Source organism: Armigeres subalbatus, unplaced genomic scaffold (genome assembly GCF_024139115.2).
Source record: "Armigeres subalbatus isolate Guangzhou_Male unplaced genomic scaffold, GZ_Asu_2 Contig251, whole genome shotgun sequence".
Lineage (NCBI taxonomy): Eukaryota > Metazoa > Arthropoda > Insecta > Diptera > Culicidae > Armigeres > Armigeres subalbatus.
In genome coordinates, this window is record NW_026942989.1 from 18461 (window position 1) to 38903 (window position 20443).

The 20443-nt window shown below is 38.4% G+C and overlaps 1 long non-coding RNA gene across 1 annotated transcript; it reads right to left on the reverse strand.

Annotated features, from left to right (window-relative positions):
* Positions 1-4398: 4398 nt before the first annotated feature.
* LOC134203839 (uncharacterized) lies at positions 4399-11470 on the reverse strand. The gene is made up of 3 exons (XR_009977718.1): positions 11406-11470; positions 11133-11295; positions 4399-5103 (listed from the first exon to the last, which is right to left on the reverse strand). It is a non-coding gene; the product is annotated as an uncharacterized LOC134203839 (long non-coding RNA).
* Between the last annotated feature and the right edge of the window lie 8973 nt (positions 11471-20443).

Below are 20443 nucleotides of genomic sequence, written 5' to 3' on the forward strand. Positions count from 1 at the left end.
AAGTGATATTTAGATTAATCGGAAGTTTCTCGACTGAGTATAGTCTTTATTGAGACCCTCGGAACTTCGCTTGGATTACCAGTAAGATGTATGGCTACAACGTTGATGTGTTGAAGGCGGCTGGATTCTATTACGACCCTATCTTGAGATTTGTGAGGTTGGAAATTATCAAACTCTTGACTATCACCATGTAGATATCTGAAAAGTGCTGGAGGCAACGATGTCCCGGTTTGAGATGTAAAGTCATTAAAGTGGAAAGAGGAGATTGCGCTTCTTCTTTGGCTGAGGAATATGATACGCAGCTGCAATTTGCGAGTGGGCGGTGTTTGATTCTTGTTCCGGTGTAAAGGATTCCAGAATGATAGATTCATCGGTGGGTAAAGGTAGAGTCCTGTAGGAGTAGGAAGAGTACTGACATGTGCCGCATTGGACAGGTCTCCTGATCGTTTGGAAAACAATTTCGTATGGGAATGGACGATGAATATTGTTCTAATTCTGACAGTGTCGACACTTTGTAATACACGCTCTTCAGGTAAAGTAATGCCCCATCGTGTAGGCTGCACGATGAGTGTATGTATTATAAAAGCAGGTGAATATCATTATTTTGCAATACCTTCATGCTTGGAAATTGTGGAAATACTTGATGAGGACTGGGTTTCGATGGGAGTGGCTTCAGTTGTGCATTTCAACGAGACGGTTGATACATGGCGTTGGTAGGTATGATAAGGCATGCTGATTTGTGCGTTTAGAGTTCTTTTCCGACTATGTGGCTGGTCAAACTGGTTTTATCCTAATTGAAAATTCAGAAGATGTAGTGAAACAACACAGCCTTGCGAGCGAAGGCGTACCGTTCCCAGTCCGGAGATGACGAGTTCGATTCGAAACATTCTCGATCCCTGGGAATAGTATACCCATTGTGCTCTCCACACAAGATACATACTCATGCAATGGAATGGTGGGCATAGAAAAGCTTCCAATTAAGGAAGTGCAGATAGAATATTAAGTTCCAGTTGGAATATTGAGTCATTGAAGAAAAAGAAGAAGTGTGTTATAAGATGGGTTGTGATGTAGCAACGAAGAGGCTAGACCTGACTATTTGTGATTTAATGTGATCTTTGGATTCGGTAGTTTCACATGAGAGGTACATTTTTGTTGGTGGCTGTGAAGAAGAGAGTATAATGAGAGTCGATGCATAAATATTCATAGTAGTTCGAACCGGTGTGTGGTCGTGGTGTAAGGGTTAATTTGTAGTATGTTGGAGGTATGCCCGCTGGTGTTAGTATGATTATGGTTTGTTCGTCACATTTTACTGTTTTGCGCTAAAATTCACTAATTGCCACTCAGTTCTGGAGTTTCTTGGTTTGTGTAGTATATACCTACACAAGTGTTTGTTAATAATGAGATTGAATGCCGGGCAGTTCACGTTAGCAGGGGATTCATTCCAATATTGGCAAGTATTCTATAAACACTTGTTCACCATGTTTGTTCGTGTATAAATCGGTAGACATAAGAGGAGCTAAGAAAGAAAGAGATTACATCGGTCGAGTACGACTTTTGAACGGCAAAGTTAGGGTTGAGGTACGGATTTACTTCATATGACCGGAGGTTTAGAGGGAGGTTTAGGCTTGATGTGTGCGCAATGTAGGTGGGAGACTGTTATTGAATCCATACCCTTGACGATTTATTGTGTGATAGGTTGACGGAACGCACTATTCGAGGAGGATAGATATGAAGTTGTGAAGAGGAGGTGTTTATACTTGCCCTTGAGTTCGCCCTGAGGCGAGCATATTTTCACGTTGTTTTATGTTTGTGTATAATTATTAGGTCATCAATAACTTGAAATGTGGGTACAAGTTTAAATGTTGAAGACGTTGCATGAAACGTTTGCTTCATCAGAAGTCCTTTCCTTTATATCGAATCAGACTACATTGGATACTGTTTGGTCGAAAAGTGGTCTGCGTTGGATAGCGCTTTTGGGTTCATACCCTAGGCAAGATATTCACAAAAAGCTGCATATACTGATATGTTTTGAATGCTATTTACGGTTTTTGTAGAAGTACATGGAAACATGCCAGGCATACTAGTACTTATAGAAATAGTTAACAATAACTGGATTAACAATATTATGACCAGTGTTGTAAAATGTCATTTGCATTCGTTTGTATAATTTTCCCAGAACTTTTCTCAGAAGTTAGCCATTGATTCTTGATGTCTGACGAACTTATAGCGCATAAATGTGCCTACAACTTTGTCTAACAATACATTGCTGTAAATATGTAATCTGGGGCGTGGGAGGCAAAATGTCATTCAAATGACATTATGTCAAATGACACGTGACATTTTGGAGAGTTTTCACTCTCCAGCCTTAGATGTTATATTTAGAGCAATGTACCCTTGAACAAAAATATAGCCCTACTCAAGCTTTATGAGTACATCTAAAATTATGATGTGAATTTTACTTCTGAAGAAAGTTATTAACAAATTAGTCAAATGACATGCAGATGACATTTTACAAGCCTGATTATGACCATTATTGATTGTGGTGAGCGGTGAACATTATTGATTAAACTATGATGATTTGTATCACAAGCAGGCTTATGTAGCGAAAGTTGAATAATTTCAGAAAAAGATTTGAAAGATCCATTCGAAAGTTTCATCTACAGGAATAGTGCAGGAATCAGCATCTGGGCTTCATGAGACATTCAGATGATGGGATAATTTTCAAAAATAGATGCTGATTGTGAAAAATCACCGGACATGGTCGCCAATTTCGAAAGAAGAGGAAGGAAGGGCATGCAGCAATACGATTATACTGTAAAAGGTGGATATATAGTGCCAGTCATTCATGGCATAAGGGTTGGTAAAAATAAGTCGTGACTAAGACAGTTCTTGTATCGAAATTCAGTTGGTGATTTGAAGTGAAGCGAAGTTAAAGATGGAATCTATTATCAAGACACTGAGATTAATTTTGGAATCTTTGTGGGATTGCAGTAATGATTAGAACGCGTGCATTGTAGTTTATTCAAGTCTGTTTGGACTATAATAATGTATCATATGGTAACAAGTTCAATCAAATGGTGGTGAATTTATACTAGAGACATTTACCACATGACAACAGTAGATACAATGACCATTTACTTAAATTTAGCCTGAAGTTCGTCTGGCATAACTTGCGATGATATCTTGAGTTGGTGTGAAACCGTTAAGTAATTCAATATGTATAATCCAAACATGTTGGCCATTTTTATATCAAAAGGGGGATTGTAGTATATTAGACGCGCATTACCGTACAATTTATGATGAAATGCACAATATGTAAACAGTCATTAAAGGTGTAGCTCTTGCATTTGTTATGTGTTCGGCAACACTGTTCATGATGATGATTGCTGGTGAGATGGTGACAGCTCAGTCTTATTTAGTCGCAGCCGCGGGCGGACGCGATCTCACACGTACCATTTTGGAACGAACGCGTCCGGAAGCATTCCCGCTGCTTTCCGGATGTTTCCCCCTGTGATTTGTAAACAAAATCTTCCGGATGCATTTTTTGCTGATTCTCGCATCTCGGAACAAACATTTCGCATGGTTTTCGTGTTGGAACAGCCTCTGAATGCTGGGGATTATTGATACGAAACGTACCATTATGAAACGAACGCGTCCGGAAGCATTCCCGCTGCTTTCCGGATGTTTCCCCCGTAATTTGTAAACAAAATCTTCCGGATGCATTTTTCGCTGATTCTCGCAGCCCAGAACATACACACAAAAAAAAATCGTTGGTAAAAATAACAGAATCGTTGGTAAAGTTAAGAAAATACGTTAGTGATTTTCAGTAGAAAGTATAAGATTGTTAAATTCACAATTGCAAAAATGTCACTCCGGTGTGAGCTCCGATAAGAGCTGACTTGTCAAAATAACTTTATCCTCTTAAAACTAAATGTTTATTAAACTTGTCAAAATGAAATTTTCTTCTCAACACTAAATGTATATTTTATACTAGAATTGACTATGATGCTTTCAAAACAACAAGTGTTGTGTGCATTCAATTGCAGTACGCAATAATAAATGTTTACATATATATTTATTGAAAACTATTTGTTTATATTTGCTTGCTTTCTAATAATGGTTACAGAGTACAGATAAAATTTACGATGAGCATTTGCCGTTCTTGTTTGCCTCAATGGCACCATTGCCAGCTATTGCAGCTGCCCGTTTTTCATTCCGCAGCGTAAATGGTCGAAGGAAAGGATATCAGCTGCTGTGGCACACCGAAACGGCCAGCCAAATATTTAAATGATGGTTTGATCATCAGACCAACAGGAGTTAATAATGACGAGTCTGAAATTAAAGAAACCACATACATTAATAACCGATTGCCAATATAATTAATTAACTCACATTTCTTCCGAATAATGTTTCGGGCATTCCATTTCCATTTCTCTCGCTATGGTGGTATGCCAGAATAAGGGGATGCGCCCAAGGTGATCGATTTCCAGCAGACAGCCCACGACTCCGAATGCCCAGACATCGCTTTTCGTATCTTACACGGCCTTTGTTCTCCGGTACACGACCCTCACCGAGAAGCGCATTCCAAGCGACCAGATCGCGATGAAGTTAGAAAAGCCATTTCCTTGCTGATCTGCCAGGAAAACGACAGGATATCCTTCACTGTTGATGGGTTCGTTCTCGTAGTCAGTATAGAGATCTTCATTTTCACCTTTCCTCCACCACTTTTGTAGATTGATGATGACAAATCTTGGAACCTTCGATATGCGAGCTGCAGCGGCGATTATCTTTTTGATGCTCGAAAACCTTCGTTCAAAGTGTCCGAAAAGTACAGGGTCAGGAGTGGGTCCTCTAACACTCACTCGCACAACATACGCGCACTTCCGGATGGATCAGAAACGCGCCCGCGGTGGCCTCCTTTACAGCTGTAGGGGACATCTAGACGAGTAATTGCACACGCACCCCACGAGCATTAGCGCATGTCCCCCAAAACACGAACGAATGCCTGTTGCTGTCACCGATCCTCCCCCTTCTTCCGTAGAGCTTGTTTACAGGATTTTCCTCCGGCTTTTTGTCGTTGTATTTTCCGTCATCGTTGTCGTCCTGCAGAGAAACGGAAAGATTTTTTTTTTTTTTTTTTTTTTTTTTTCTTCTGGTATATGGCACAGACCTGTTTGGTCCATATTTGCCAAGTGTCAAATTGGATAAAGTTATGAAATATTTGAAATTACCGTTTCGCGATTAAAACTTTTTGATTGCTTTCTTAATGAATGGTGCGTATCTCGTCTGCAACAGTAGAATCGGATATTGAAGTAATTGCATTGAATCTCGTTCAAACATTGATCTTTGCTTCACTAATAAATCCTGCCAGTTGAATATAATCATTTAAGTTTTTATTCTTTAAGAGCTGTTTCAAATCAATTTTATTCACGAGAACGGGAAATTTAGCCCTTAAAGTTGTGAGTTTGACGCAGTCATAGAGAATATGGTGAAGATTATCTTGAGTATTACAGTATGTACAAAGGTCTGATCTAATTAGTTTCCATTTAGCTAATCTGTCTTTAGTCGCGGTATGAAATGTCCTTATTCTATTGATTATGATAGTATCTGTAGTAGACATGTGAATATTCTTAAACCAAGGTGTTAGTTCTATTGAGTTCAAAATTTGGTAATGTTGTTTGCCTTTCTCCAATGATAAAGTGTTATATTCTTGATTCCATTCGGAAAAAAGATCCGATTTGAATTTTAACAAGCAGTCGCCTAAAGTGAGCGCATAGTTTTCAGGAGTATGTCTATTGATGCCTAATTTAGCAGCTGTATCTGCTCTATCATTTCCTGTTAAATTAATGTGACCTGGAATCCATTGAATGACTATTTCATTAAAGTTGTTGTAATGTGTCAAAGTTAAAAGTTTATCTATTAAGTAATTGTCTGAGTTTGAATTTGTTAATTTAATGCAACTGCTCTGTGAATCTGTTAAAATGACTATTTTTGTTTGATCTATACTTATTGCATATTCTATTGCTTCTATGATAGCTACTAATTCTGCATTCATTATTGAGAAAGCTGAGTGAAGTTTAAAGCTATATGAAGTTTTGTTTTCCTCATCATAGAAACCAAAACCTACACCTTGACTTGTTTTAGAACCATCTGTGAAAATTTTAAAATGAGAAAGATAGTTATCTTGTATCAACTTTTGAACTAGAAACTTTTGCATTGAAATTGGGGTGTTAGTTTTGTTTAAATTGGAATTGAAGTTTTTATTTTTATTTTATTATGTTCCATTGTGTCTGTTGTATGAATTGAGGAGTATTTACATTGGAGAATATGAAAATTGTTTATTGAAGCTATTTTTTCAATGTATGATGTAAATTTTGGTTCCTCATCTGAGGTTATTAGATCTAAAAGCTTGTTTGAAATCGGACTATTTTTATGATACAACGTTTTAAGAATTTCTTTGAAGGCCAAGTATTGTGTTCTGTACTTTAGTGGAAGTTCACCAGCTTCTGCATAAATGACATGGATGGGTGTTGATTGTAGGTATCTTAAACTGGTCCTGATTGATAGGTTTTGTACTTTTTCTATTCTATTAAAATCTGTTTTGCAAGCTGAAGCGTAAATGGAAATACCGTAATCTAGAACCGATCTAACTATGGAATTGTTGATTTTTTGTAAAGTTGCAGGATGGCACCCTCCTTTCTTTCTACTCAACATTTTGAGAATATTGATTTTTCTATTGGCTTTGTTTATGGTTTCAGTTATGTGTATTTTGAAATTGAGTTTATGGTCGATCCAAATACCTAAATATTGATGAACATTTTTGATTTCTATAGGGTTGTTATTAATGTGTATAAATAAGTTATCCGGAGGGTTGTTAGCAAAGCAAATTGTACCTGATTTATTTGAATTTATTCTCATTCCTAGTAATTCAAATTCATTGTTTATTATGTTTAAAGATAAATTCATTTTATTACTAGCTATACAAAAATCGTCACCTTCTATTACTAACCCGAAGTCATCAGCAAATTGTATTAGGAAACCTTCTATGGCAACTGCATGAAGTTTAGAAGTATAAATATTGAACAAAATTGGAGACAAAGGACATCCCTGAGGAAGTCCTTTATTAGTCTGTCTTTCCAATATCGTTCCATCATTAAGAGTTAAGGTAATTTTTCTTTGTTTTAAGTACATATAAAGCCAGTTTATTATTTCAGGAGGAAAATTGTAATCTTTAAGTATATTTAGAAGTTTGGATATATCTACATTATCGAAAGCTTTAGATAGGTCTAGAAATGTAACCATAACTATTTTTTTTTATTACTTTTTGCGCTATTTACAGAAGATATTAAATTATTTACACAATTTACAGAGGAAGTTTTGCCTTAAAACCAAATGAAAATTCTGGAATAATTCTATTAGTATGAGTAAATTTCGTTAATTCTTTTTTACTTTAAAATTTAATGCTTTAAGTAAAGTTGAAATAAGACAAATTGGCCTATATGAATTAGGGTCATTTTCTGGTTTACCGGGCTTTAGTATAGGTACACACTTTATTTTCAACCATTCCGTTGGAATTATTGAAGATGATAAAGACATTGTTACAAATTTTCGCTATTTTTTGCAACAGTTCTGGAGTAAGATTTTTGAGAATTAAAAAAGAAATTTGATCTGGTCCTGGGGCAGAGCTATTTTTTTTAGAATGAATAAAATTTAAAATATCAGAAAAGTTTATTGAAAGTTTATTTACAGTTGGCTGAATAGAATATTGGATGTCGTTCGAGATGTTAGGAAAATTTGTATCCATAAAACATGATGATAAATTTACATCATTCAGTAAAATTACACTATTTGGTTTAGAGAAACCACCACTTAATAGTTTAACAGTTGACCAAAGCTGTTTAATATTTAAGTCTGGGGTTAATAAATCGGTCATTTGATGGAAACATTTTCTTTTTTCTTTTCTAATTTTAGATTTTAAAATGCATCTTGCTTTTTTGAAATCTAAAAAATTCAAGTGTTAGATTGTTACAATAAATAGCGAGTTTTGGTTTTTATCTTCTAATAGTTCCTGAATTTCTTGAGTCCACCATTTCTTTGGTTGAAATTTTGTGTTTGGTTTATATCTAGCCTCTGATATTTTTTTGTTCAAAAATTTTAACAAGTTCATCAGGTGTATTAATGGTATTTGGATCAATCATATTCAAGTTATCTATTGCTTTCTTATTATTCGTAAGTTCTTTATGGTATGTATATTGTATGGTAGCATTTATAATTTGAAAATTTATTATTTTATGATCTCCACAGATTTCTTCGTTCAAGACTTTCCAACTGGTATTTGGAGCAATATTGGATGAAACAAAAGTTAAATCAATTGCAGATGGCGTTGTGTTAGGAGGCTTTAACATAGTTGGTGATCCATCATTGATTGAAACAAGATCTCTATTTTCTATCATCTCAGCAATAAGTTCTCCTCTTAAACAAATTCTATTTGTACTGTTCCAAGCACCATTCCAAATTGCATGTTGTGCATTAAAGTCCCCAGCTAATATTGTACTAATATTCAGTCTGTCTATAAAATCAAATAATAATTTCAATGGGGATTTTATTTGATTATTGTTTATTGGATAAGGCGGGATATAAATTGAGATAAGTAAATATGGAATGGGAGTATTAAGGGTTTTATGGCAATTGCTTCTATTGGATGCAGATCTGGTAGTTTCAGGATTTGAAAGCTTATTTCGTTTTTGATTAAGAATCCTACTTCCTCGTAATCTTTGTCACGAGTTTTCTTAGGAAATTTGTAACCTGGAAATTTGAAATCTTCTGTTGGTTTCAACCATATTTCTGATAGGAATGCTATATCTATTTTATGTAATTGTAGAAAGTTTATTAGTAAAGTCCGGTTTGCAGTGGGACGAATGCTATTTATATTGTTTTGGAGAATGTTTAAGTTTCTGAATTGGGCCATTTGTGTATTAACGTTCGGGAGGTTTTGAATTACGTAAAATTTCGGATTGATGATATCATTCAGTTGCTGGCTGATAGTGATAAGTAAATTGTGATTATTAGTTTGATTGTTTTCTTCGTTTGACTTTGTAATATTTTGAACTATTGATTCTTGGATTTCTTTTATTTTGGTTATGAGTTTGGTGACATTTAGTTGTTTAACTATTTCTACCTTAAGTTTGTTGACAATTTGGTCTAGTTCTGATTTTGTTATGTAATCCGTAGGCATCATGTTGTTTCTATTTTCTGTGTAGGAATTTTTCTGGGAGTTATTAATTGGTTGGTTTTGGGTGTTTTGATTATGATTTGAACTAAATTTCAACATTTCTGGAGTTTGGGTATTAACAGATTGAATTTCAGGTTGGGTAAGGGATGGAAATTCGGAATTATCCTGAATTCTGTATTGTACTCGGGACTGAATCGGATAAAGTTTAGCAGCTTCTACAAAGGTTAGCTTATTGTACGCCATTGCTTTCCTGATATTGTCTTGTCGGTTTCTTTCTCTACACACTTAAATCATTCCACAGATTTCGGTGAATTTTGCTTCAATTCACCGAAATCTCAACAGCAGATTTGTTCGGTAATTATTTCACCGATATCTGCGATATTTTCCTTTGTTCAACTGTCAAAACTACCAGAAAATCTGTAAAATTTTTACCGAACAGTTCTGCTGTTGAGATTTCGGTGAAATTTCACAGAAATTTGCGATTTATTTTAAGTGTGTACAGCTGATGTCAAAAGCTTTGTGTCCTTCCTTACAATGCCAACAACTAACATTTAGGGATTTGCAATCTTGACCTTCATGACCCTCATTAGAGCAGTTGTAGCATCTTACTTTAGGTGACTTACATGCTTTGAAAGAATGACCATACCTAACACATTTAACACAACATTTCATTGGAAAAACGTAGCAATCAACATCATATGGTAGATCATAGATTCGCACCTGACGAGGAAGCTTCACCCCATCAGCGTAAGTCTTGATAGCATATGTCGGTACCAAGTCCTTTTTTTGTAGGTTTTTTAGTTCTTTCCACTTTTGTTATTTTAATTCTTTCTGATTCAAGATTAGCTAGAATTTCTGATTCGGGGATGGATGGAGGCACATTTCTGATAACTCCGATGGTCTCCTTGAACATAGTAGGCACAAATATTTTGTATTTGAAGTCGTCGATCAAAACTTGGGAATTAATTAGCTGTTCTGCATGTCGGGGATTAGCAAAGGTAATTTTGAATCTGTTTTTTCCTGCTTTGACTAGTTCTTGGTAGGTTATCTTGATATTACGAAGGAGCCTGGCTATTTCCATTACGTGTATCAGTTCTGATGTTTCGTCTTTGGGTTCTATCATGAATGTTTTGAAAACTCGATTCTTCTGCCAACCATCTCCGAAGAGACCATTGCCATTATTCTCATTCTTGGATTTATCTTTATTCTTGTCTTTTTCCTTATTCTTTTCCTTGTTCCTTTTTTCAGTTTTGTTTGTTCCGTGTTCAATTTTGAGTTTTTTGGGAGCTTTGATCCCTTCCGTGTTCAATTCTTCCATTTTTCTGCGCAAATTACTTTCAGTAGTCGACTCATAACCTGTCAATGATTCACTATCTTCTAGGGGACTAGCAAATCCCCCGTTCTCGTCATCACTATCTCTCATCCAACGAGGATCTTTCGATCGCTCGCGGAAACCAAAACAATGTAAAACTGCCCTTTATCAATCAAGCAAAAAGTATATGGAACAGATCAACAATCACTTCAAACTTCACAAATCACCGCATACAAACGAAAACACTACCCGCACTCTTGACCGCAGTCAAAAAGTGTGATTTTATCACCAATAAATTAAACGTCGCGATAACTTAACACTTGGGAATATTTTCCAACGTCCGTTCAGCACCAGATTTGGAGAGTGAAACGGAAAGATTATAGCAAATAAACATTAGTACTGTCAAATGAGCAGCTCGAAGTTGTTGCCGTCACGCTGATACCCATTTGTTGACAAAAAAGATTGAGCAGGACGGGAACAACTTCGAGCTGCTCATTGGACAGCACTATTGAAACGTGGATGATTTTTTCTGCCTCGTTTGGATTTTGGTTTTCCTAAAATAAACTGACCCAACATCTACCTACTTACCAGTCAAGATATTCTCGATTCCTTTTGAGTATGTTCCTCCATGATGAAAATTTCCTTCTACAGCTCCTCGTTGTAGACACATCGGCGGAAGCCGGAGCCGGAAGCATAATGCAAAACTGGGATCTTCTAGCAGCGGGGCTGTTGCTCTGAATTTGTGTGCCTGCTGTAAACATAGAAGTTGAGCATTTCAATTAAAATCTTTTAAAACAATTTCACTGTTTATTAGGTAATCACATCATTACTATATAGGCATAAGTTTTCGAAACAACTTACCTAAATCAATCACTTGTTTAGTTTGATTTTGTTACGCGAATCGGACCAATCTGATAAATATATTCATAAATGAATATTTTTCTATCATTTGACAGATCGTCGTGAGCTGCCAGTAACACTTTTTCTATTGCTAGCGTTGCCAGAAATATCGAATATGAAAGTTAGTTTGATTGTTTTACAATTTTTGTTCTGAGTGTTCTCACTGTAAAAATAACAATTTTACACTGAGAAAAAATATATCAAATTGAACATTTTGCTTTTAAATTAAATATTTTAGCATTCAAAAGTACCAAATTTCCCAAACTTTCAAAATGAAATTAGAAAATGTTGAAATCACAACTACTTTTTTCTCTGTGTAGGTATAGGAGATCCTGCAAAGGGTTATCCTGTAGCGGACATTTTTTTTAATCTACAGGGGCGCAAAAAAGTTAGAGGAATACGTGTATAGGAAGGCGGAGATCCTGCAGAGGACATATTTCAAAATCTATGGGGGCGCAAAATAGAGGAATTCGTATAGGAGGGCGTAGATCTTACAGAGGACATATTTCTAAATCCAAGGGGGCGGAAAAAAGTTAGAATAATATGTTTTAGGGCAGCGGAAATCCTCCAGATAACCATTTTTTTTAATCTACAGGGGCGCAAAAAAGTTAGAGGAATTCATATAGGACGGCGGAGATCCTACAGAGGACATATTTCTAAATCCATGGGGGCTCAATTTTTTTTAAATAATACGTTCTAGGGGAGCGGAATTCCCGTAGAGGACATATTTTGAAATCTAAGGGGGCGCAACAAAGTTAGAGGAATACATATAGGAGGGCGGAGATCCTGCAGAGGGGGCGCATCAAAGTTAGAGGAATACATATAGGAGGGCGGAGATCCTACAGAGGACATATTTCTAAATCCACGGGGGCGCAAAAAAAGTTTGAATAATACGTTCTAGGGGAGCGAAAATCCCGTAGAGGACATATTTTGAAATCTACGGGGGCGCAAAAAAGTTGAAGAAATTCGTATAGGAGGGCGGAGATCCTGCAGAGGACATATTTTCATATCCACGGGGGCGCAAAAAGTTCGAATAATACGTTCTAGGGGCGGAAATCCCGAAGCGGAAAATTTTCTTAAAATCTACAGGACGCAAAAAGTAAGAGGAATACATATAGGAGGCGGAGATCCAGCAGAGGGCATATTTCTAAATTAATGAGGGTGCAATAATGTTCGAATAATACTTTTTATGGGACGGAAATCCCGAAGCGGAAAATTTTCTTAAAATCTACAGGGCGAAAAAAAGTAAAAGGAATACGTATAGGAGGGCGGAGATCCTTCAGAGGACATATTGCTAAATCTACGGGGGCGCAAACAGTTCGAATAATACGTTTTAGGGGAGCGGAAATCCCGTAGAGGACATATTTTGAAATCTACGGGGGCGCAAAAAAGTTCGAATACAGTGTTGACCCGATTTTGTCACTCCCCGATTTTGTCTACCCCCGATTTTGTCTACCCCTGATTTTATCACGTTTTCGACCCGATTTTATCACGTCCCGATTTTGTCACGTTTTCGACCCGATTTTGTCACCCCAAAAAATTTTGTCATTCTTTTTATTTTCGTAAATAATACCACAATCAACATTGATTTTCATGAAATAACTTTCACCGCCTGTAGTTTATTACGAACGACTTCTGAGTACCTGGGAAACATTCTGTAAGCAATTTCGACAAGAAATAACAGGTACCGTTCACGCATTTAGCCTTTCCAAGACATAAAATGATTCATATTTATGGAATGAATTAAAAAATTGGAAATATTTTTTTTTCCAATTTTGTCACATACCCCCCAAGTAACCACCAAGCATTAATTGATGCATGTAATCAATCACAGATCAGCATATTAAATGCGAATTGCATGAGATCAGTTTTACCGATGTAACGATGCATTTATTCATCGCCTGTCAAGCAACGATACACTAGTTCAGCGTTACGAATTCAGCGATGCATTACATATGTTTTATTTCAACATGTCAAAGTAATAAGGCATTATTTCGGTCGTAAAAGGGCCTTTTTCCACTTTAAGTCAACTTTAATGGCTGTATTATTTGCAAGCATATATAGCTCCATGGTTACTTGGGCCTGTTTTATCACCCCAAAATTCACCAGAGGGGTGATAAAATCGGGATATTACTGTAATACGTTCTAGGGGGCGGAATTCCCGAAGCTGACATTTTTTTTAGCATCTACAGGGAGCAAACATGTAAGAGGAATACATATAGGAGGGCAGAGATTATGCAGAGGACATATTTCTAATTCTACGGGGGCGCAAAATTTTTTGAATAATACGTTCTCGGGGGCGGAAATCCCGAAGCGGACAATTTTTTTTAATTCTACCAGGGCGCAAAAAAAAAGTTAGAGGAACACTTATAGGAGGGCGGAGATCCTGCAGAGGACATATTTCTAAATCCACGGGGGCGCAAAAAAGTTTGAATAATACGTTCTAGGGGAGCGAAAATCCCGTAGAGGACATATTTTGAAATCTACGGGGGCGCAAAAAAGTTGAAGAAATTCGTATAGGAGGGCGGAGATCCTGCAGAGGACATATTTTCATATCCACGGGGGCGCAAAAAAGTTCGAATAATACGTTCTAGGGAGCGGAAATCCCGAAGCGGAAAATTTTCTTAAAATCTACAGGGCGCAAAAAAGTAAGAGGAATACATATAGGAGGGCGGAGATCCAGCAGAGGGCATATTTCTAAATTAATGAGGGCGCAATAATGTTCGAATAATACGTTTTATGGGGCGGAAATCCCGAAGCGGACAATTTTTTTTGATCTACAGGGGCGCAAAAAAAGTTAAAGGAACACGTATAGGAGGGCGGAGATCCTGCAGAGGACATATTTCTAAATCTACGGGGGCGCAAACAGTTCGAATAATACGTTTGAGGGGAGCGGAAATCCCGTGGAGGACATATTTTGGAATCTACGGGGGCGCAAAAAAGTTAGAGGAATACGTATAGGATGGCGGAGATTCTGCAGAGGATACATTTCTAATTCCATTTGGTGGTGGCGCGGTCATAAAAGTTTGAACAGTACGGAAATCGGAAGCGGAATTTTTCTTTTTAAATCATCAGTTGCGCAAAAAAGTTAGAGGAATACGTATCGGAGTTCGGAGGACATATTTCTAAATCTATGGGGGCTAGAAAAGTTCGAAAATTACGTTCTAGGGGAGCGGAAATCCCGTAGAGGACATATTTTGAAATCTTAGGGGGCGCAAATGAATTAGAGGAATACGTATAGGAGGGCGGAGATCCTGCAGAGGACATATTTCTAAATTCACGGGGGCGCAAAAAAGTTTGGATAATACGTTTTAGGGGAGCGGAAATCCTGCATAGGACATTTTTTTTAATCTACAGGGCGCAAAAAAAGTTAGATGAATACATATAGGAGGGCGGAGATCACACAGAGGACATCTTTCTAAATCCACGGGGCGCAAAAAAGTTTGAATAATACGTTCTAGGGTAGTGGAAATCTCGTAGAGGACATATTTTGATATCTACGGGAGCGCAAAAAAGTTGAAGAAATTCGTATAGGAGGGCGGAGATCCTGCAGAGGACATATTTTCATATCCACGGGGGCCCAAAAAAGTTCGAATAACACGTTCTAGGGGTCGGAAATCCCGAAGCGGAAAATTTTCTTAAAATCTACAGGGCGCAAAAAAGTATGAGGAATACATATAGGAGGGCGGAGATCCAGCAGAGGGCATATTTCTAAATTAATGAGGGCGCAATAATGTTCGAATAATACGTTTTATGGAGCGGAAATCCCGAAGCGGACAATTTTTTTTTAATCTACTGGGGCGCAAAAAAAAGTTAAAGGAACACGTATAGGAGGGCGGAGATCCTTCAGAGGACATATTTCTAAATCTACGGGAGCGCAAACAGTTCGAATAATACGTTTTAGGGGAGCGGAAATCCCGTAGAGGACATATTTTGAAAACTACGGGGTCGCAAAAAAGTTCGAATAATACGTTTTAGGGGAGCGGAAATCCCGCAGAGGACATTTTTTTTAATCTACAGGGCGCAAAAAAATTTAGATGAATACATATAGGAGGGCGGAGATCACACAGAGGACATCTTTCTAAATCCACGGGGGCGCAAACAGTTCGAATAATACGTTTTAGGGGAGCGGAAATCCCGTAGAGGACATATTTTGAAATCTACGTTGGCGCAAAAAAGTTCGAATAATACGTTCTAGGGGCGGAAATCCCGAAGCTGCCAATTTTTTTAAAATCTACAGGGAGCAAAAAAGTAAGAGGAATACATACAGGAGGGCAGAGATCATGCAGAGGACATATTTCTAATTCTACGGGGGCGCAAAAAAGTTTGAATAATACGTTCTCGGGGGCGGAAATCCCGAAGCGGACAATTTTTTTAAATTCTACCAGGGCGCAAAAAAAAAGTTAGAGGAACACTTATAGGAGGGTTGAGATCCTGCAGAGGACATATTTCTAAATCTACGGGGGCGCAAACAGTTCGAATAATACGCATTAGGAGAGCGGAAATCCCGTGGAGGACATATTTTGATATCTTAGGGGGCGCAAAAAAATTAGAGGAATACGTATAGGAGTTCGGAGGACATATTTCTAAATCTATGGGGGCTTGAAAAGTTCGAAAATTACGTTCTAGGGGCGGAAATCCCGTAGAGGACATATTTTGAAATCTTAGGGGCGCAAATAAATTAGAGGAATACGTATAGGAGGGCGGAGATCACTGAGGACATATTTCTAAATCCACGGGGCGCAAAAAGTTTGAATAATACGTTCTAGGGGCGAAAATCCTGTAGAGGACATATTTTGAAATCTACGGGGGCGCAAAAAGTTGAAGAAATTCGTATAGGAGGGCGGAGATCCTGCAGAGGACATATTTTCATATCGCGGGGGCGCAAAAGTTCGAATAATACGTTCTAGGGGGCGGAAATCCCGAAGCGTAAAATTTTCTTAAATTCTACAGGGCGCAAAAAAGTGAGAGGAATACATATAGGAGGGCGGAGATCCAGCAGAGGGCATATTTCTAAATTAATGAGGGCGCAATAATGTTCGAATAATACGTTTTATGGGGCGGAAATCCCGAAGCGGACAATTTTTTTTGATCTACAGGGGCGCAAAAAAAGTTAAAGGAACACGTATAGGAGGGCGGAGATCCTGCAGAGGACATATTTCCAAATCCACGGGGGCGCAAAAAAGTTTGAATAATACGTTCTAGGGGAGCGAAAATCCCGTAGAGGACATATTTTGAAATCTACGGGGCGCAAAAAAGTTGAAGAAATTCGTATAGGAGGGCGGAGATCCTGCAGAGGACATATTTTCATATCCACGGGGGCGCAAAAAAGTTCGAATAATACGTTCTAGGGAGCGGAAATCCCGAAGCGGAAAATTTTCTTAAAATCTACAGGGCGCAAAAAAGTAAGAGGAATACATATAGGAGGGCGGAGATCCAGCAGAGGGCATATTTCTAAATTAATTAGGGCGCAATAATGTTCGAATAATACGTTTTATGGGTCGGAAATCCCGAAGCGGACAATTTTTTTCAATCTACAGGGGCGCAAAAAAAGTTAAAGGAACACGTATAGGAGGGCGGAGATCCTTCAGAGGACATATTGCTAAATCTACGGGGGCGCAAACAGTTCGAATAATACGTTTGAGGGGAGCGGAAATCCCGTGGAGGACATATTTTGGAATCTACGGGGGCGCAAAAAAGTTAGAGGAATACGTATAGGATGGCGGAGATTCTGCAGAGGATACATTTCTAAATCCCTTTGGTGGTGGCGCGGTCATAAAAGTTTGAACAGTACGGAAATCGGAAGCGGAATTTTTCTTTTTAAATCATCAGTTGCGCAAAAAAAGTTAGAGGAATACGTATCGAAGTTCGGAGGACATATTTCTAAATCTATGGGGGCTAGAAAAGTTCGAAAATTACGTTCTAGGGGAGCGGAAATCCCGTAGAGGACATATTTTGAAATCTTAGGGGGCGCAAATGAATTAGAGGAATACGTATAGGAGGGCGGAGATCCTGCAGAGGACATATTTCTAAATTCACGGGGGCGCAAAAAAGTTTGGATAATACGTTTTAGGGAGCGGAAATCCTGCATAGGACATTTTTTTAATCTACAGGGCGCAAAAAAAAGTTAGATGAATACATATAGGAGGGCGGAGATCACACAGAGGACATCTTTCTAAATCCACGGGGGCGCAAAAAAGTTTGAATAATACGTTCTAGGGTAATGGAAATCTCGTAGAGGACATATTTTGAAATCTACGGGGGCGCAAAAAAAGTTGAAGAAATTCGTATAGGAGGGCGGAGATCCTGCAGAGGACATATTTTCATATCCACGGGAGCGCAAAAAAGTTCGAATAACACGTTCTAGGGGGCGGAAATCCCGAAGCGGAAAATTTTCTTAAAATCTACAGGGCGCAAAAAAGTAAGAGGAATACATATAGGAGGGCGGAGATCCAGCAGAGGGCATATTTCTAAATTAATGAGGGCGCAATAATGTTCGAATAATACGTTTTATGGAGCGAAATCCTGAAGCGGACAATTTTTTAATCTACTGGGGCGCAAAAAAAGTTAAAGGAACACGTATAGGAGGGCGGAGATCCTTCAGAAGGACATATTTCTAAATCTACGGGAGCGCAAACAGTTCGAATAATACGTTTTAGGGGAGCGGAAATCCCGTAGAGGACATATTTTGAAAACTACGGGGTCGCAAAAAAGTTCGAATAATACGTTTTAGGGGAGCGGACATCCCGCAGAGGACATTTTTTTTAATCTACAAGGCGCAAAAAATTTAGATGAATACATATAGGAGGGCGGAGATCACACAGAGGACATCTTTCTAAATCCACGGGGCGCAAACAGTTCGAATAATACGTTTTAGGGGAGCGGAAATCCCGTAGAGGACATATTTTGAAATCTACGTTGGCGCAAAAAGTTCGAATAATACGTTCTAGGGCGGAAATCCTGAAGCTGCCATTTTTAAAATCTACAGGGAGCAAAAAAGTAAGAGGAATACATACAGGAGGGCAGAGATCATGCAGAGGACATATTTCTAATTCTACGGGGGCGCAAAAAAGTTTGAATAATACGTTCTCGGGGGCGGAAATCCGAAGCGGACAATTTTTTTTAATTCTACCAGGGCGCAAAAAAAAAGTTAGAGGAACACTTATAGGAGGGTTGAGATCCTGCAGAGGACATATTTCTAAATCTACGGGGGCGCAAACAGTTCGAATAATACGCATTAGGAGAGCGGAAATCCCGTGGAGGACATATTTTGATATCTTAGGGGGCGCAAAAAAATTAGAGGAATACGTATAGGAGTTCGGAGGACATATTTCTAAATCTATGGGGGCTTGAAAAGTTCGAAAATTACGTTCTAGGGGAGCGGAAATCCCGTAGAGGACATATTTTGAAATCTTAGGGGGCGCAAATAAATTAGAGGAATACGTATAGGAGGGCGGAGATCTTGCAGAGGACATGTTTCTAAATCCACGGGGGCGCAAAAAAGTTTGAATAATACGTTCTAGGGGAGCGAAAATCCCGTAGAGGACATATTTTGAAATCTACGGGGGCGCAAAAAAGTTGAAGAAATTCGTATAGGAGGGCGGAGATCCTGCAGAGGACATATTTTCATATCCGCGGGGGCGCAAAAAAGTTCGAATAATACGTTCTAGGGGGCGGAAATCCCGAAGCGTAAAATTTTCTTAAAATCTACAGGGCGCAAAAAAGTGAGAGGAATACATATAGGAGGGCGGAGATCCAGCAGAGGGCATATTTCTAAATTAATGAGGGCGCAATAATGTTCGAATAATACGTTTTATGGGGCGGAAATCCCGAAGCGGACAATTTTTTTAATCTACAGGGGCGCAAAAAAGTTAAAGGAACACGTATAGGAGGGCGGAGATCCTTCAGAGGACATATTGCTAAATCTACGGGGGCGCAAACAGTTCGAATAATACGTTTTAGGGGAGCGAAGATCCCGTAGAGGACATATTTTGAAATCTACGGGGGCGCAAAAAAGTTAGAGGAATACGTATAGGAGTTCGGAGGACATATTTCTAAATCTATGGAGGCTTGAAAAGTTCGAAAATTACGTCCTAGGGGAGCGGAAATCCCGTAGAGGACATATTTTGAAATCTTAGGGAGCGCAAATAAATTAGAGGAATACGTATAGGCGGGCGGAGATCCTGCAGAGGACATATTTCTTAATCCACGGGGGCGCAAAAAAGTTTGGATAATACGTTTTAGGGGAGCGGAAATCCCGCAGAGGACATTTTTTTTAATCTACTTTAATCTACTTTTTTAATCTACTTTTTTAATCGGGGGCGCAAAAAAAAGTTAGATGAATACATATAGGAGGGCGGAGATCACACAGAGGACATCTTTCTAAATCCACGGGGGCGCAAAAAAGTTTGAATAATACGTTCTAGGGTAGTGGAAATCTCGTAGAGGACATATTTTGAAATCTACGGGGGCGCAAAAAAAGTTGAAGAAATTCGTATAGGAGGGCGGAGATCCTGCAGAGGACATATTTTCATATCCACGGGGGCGCAAAAAAGTTCGAATAACACGTTCTAGGGGGCGGAGATCCCGAAGCGGAAAATTTTCTTAAAATCTACAGGGCGCAAAAAAGTAAAAGGAATACATATAGGAGGGCCGAGATCCAGCAGAAAGCATATTTCTAAATTAATGAGGGCGCAATAATGTTCGAATAATACGTTTTATGGAGCGGAAATCCCGAAGCGGACATTTTTTTTAATCTACAGGGGCGCAAAAAAGTTCAAGGAACACGTATAGGAGGGCGGAGATCCTTCAGAGGACATATTTCTAAATCTACGGGGGCGCAAACAGTTCGAATAATACGTTTTAGAGGAGCGGAAATCCCGTAGAGGACATATTTTGAAATCAACAGTTGCGCAAAAAAAAAAGTTAGAGGAATACGTATAGGAGTTTGGAGGACATATTTCTAATTCTATGGGGGCTTGAAATGTTCGAATATTACG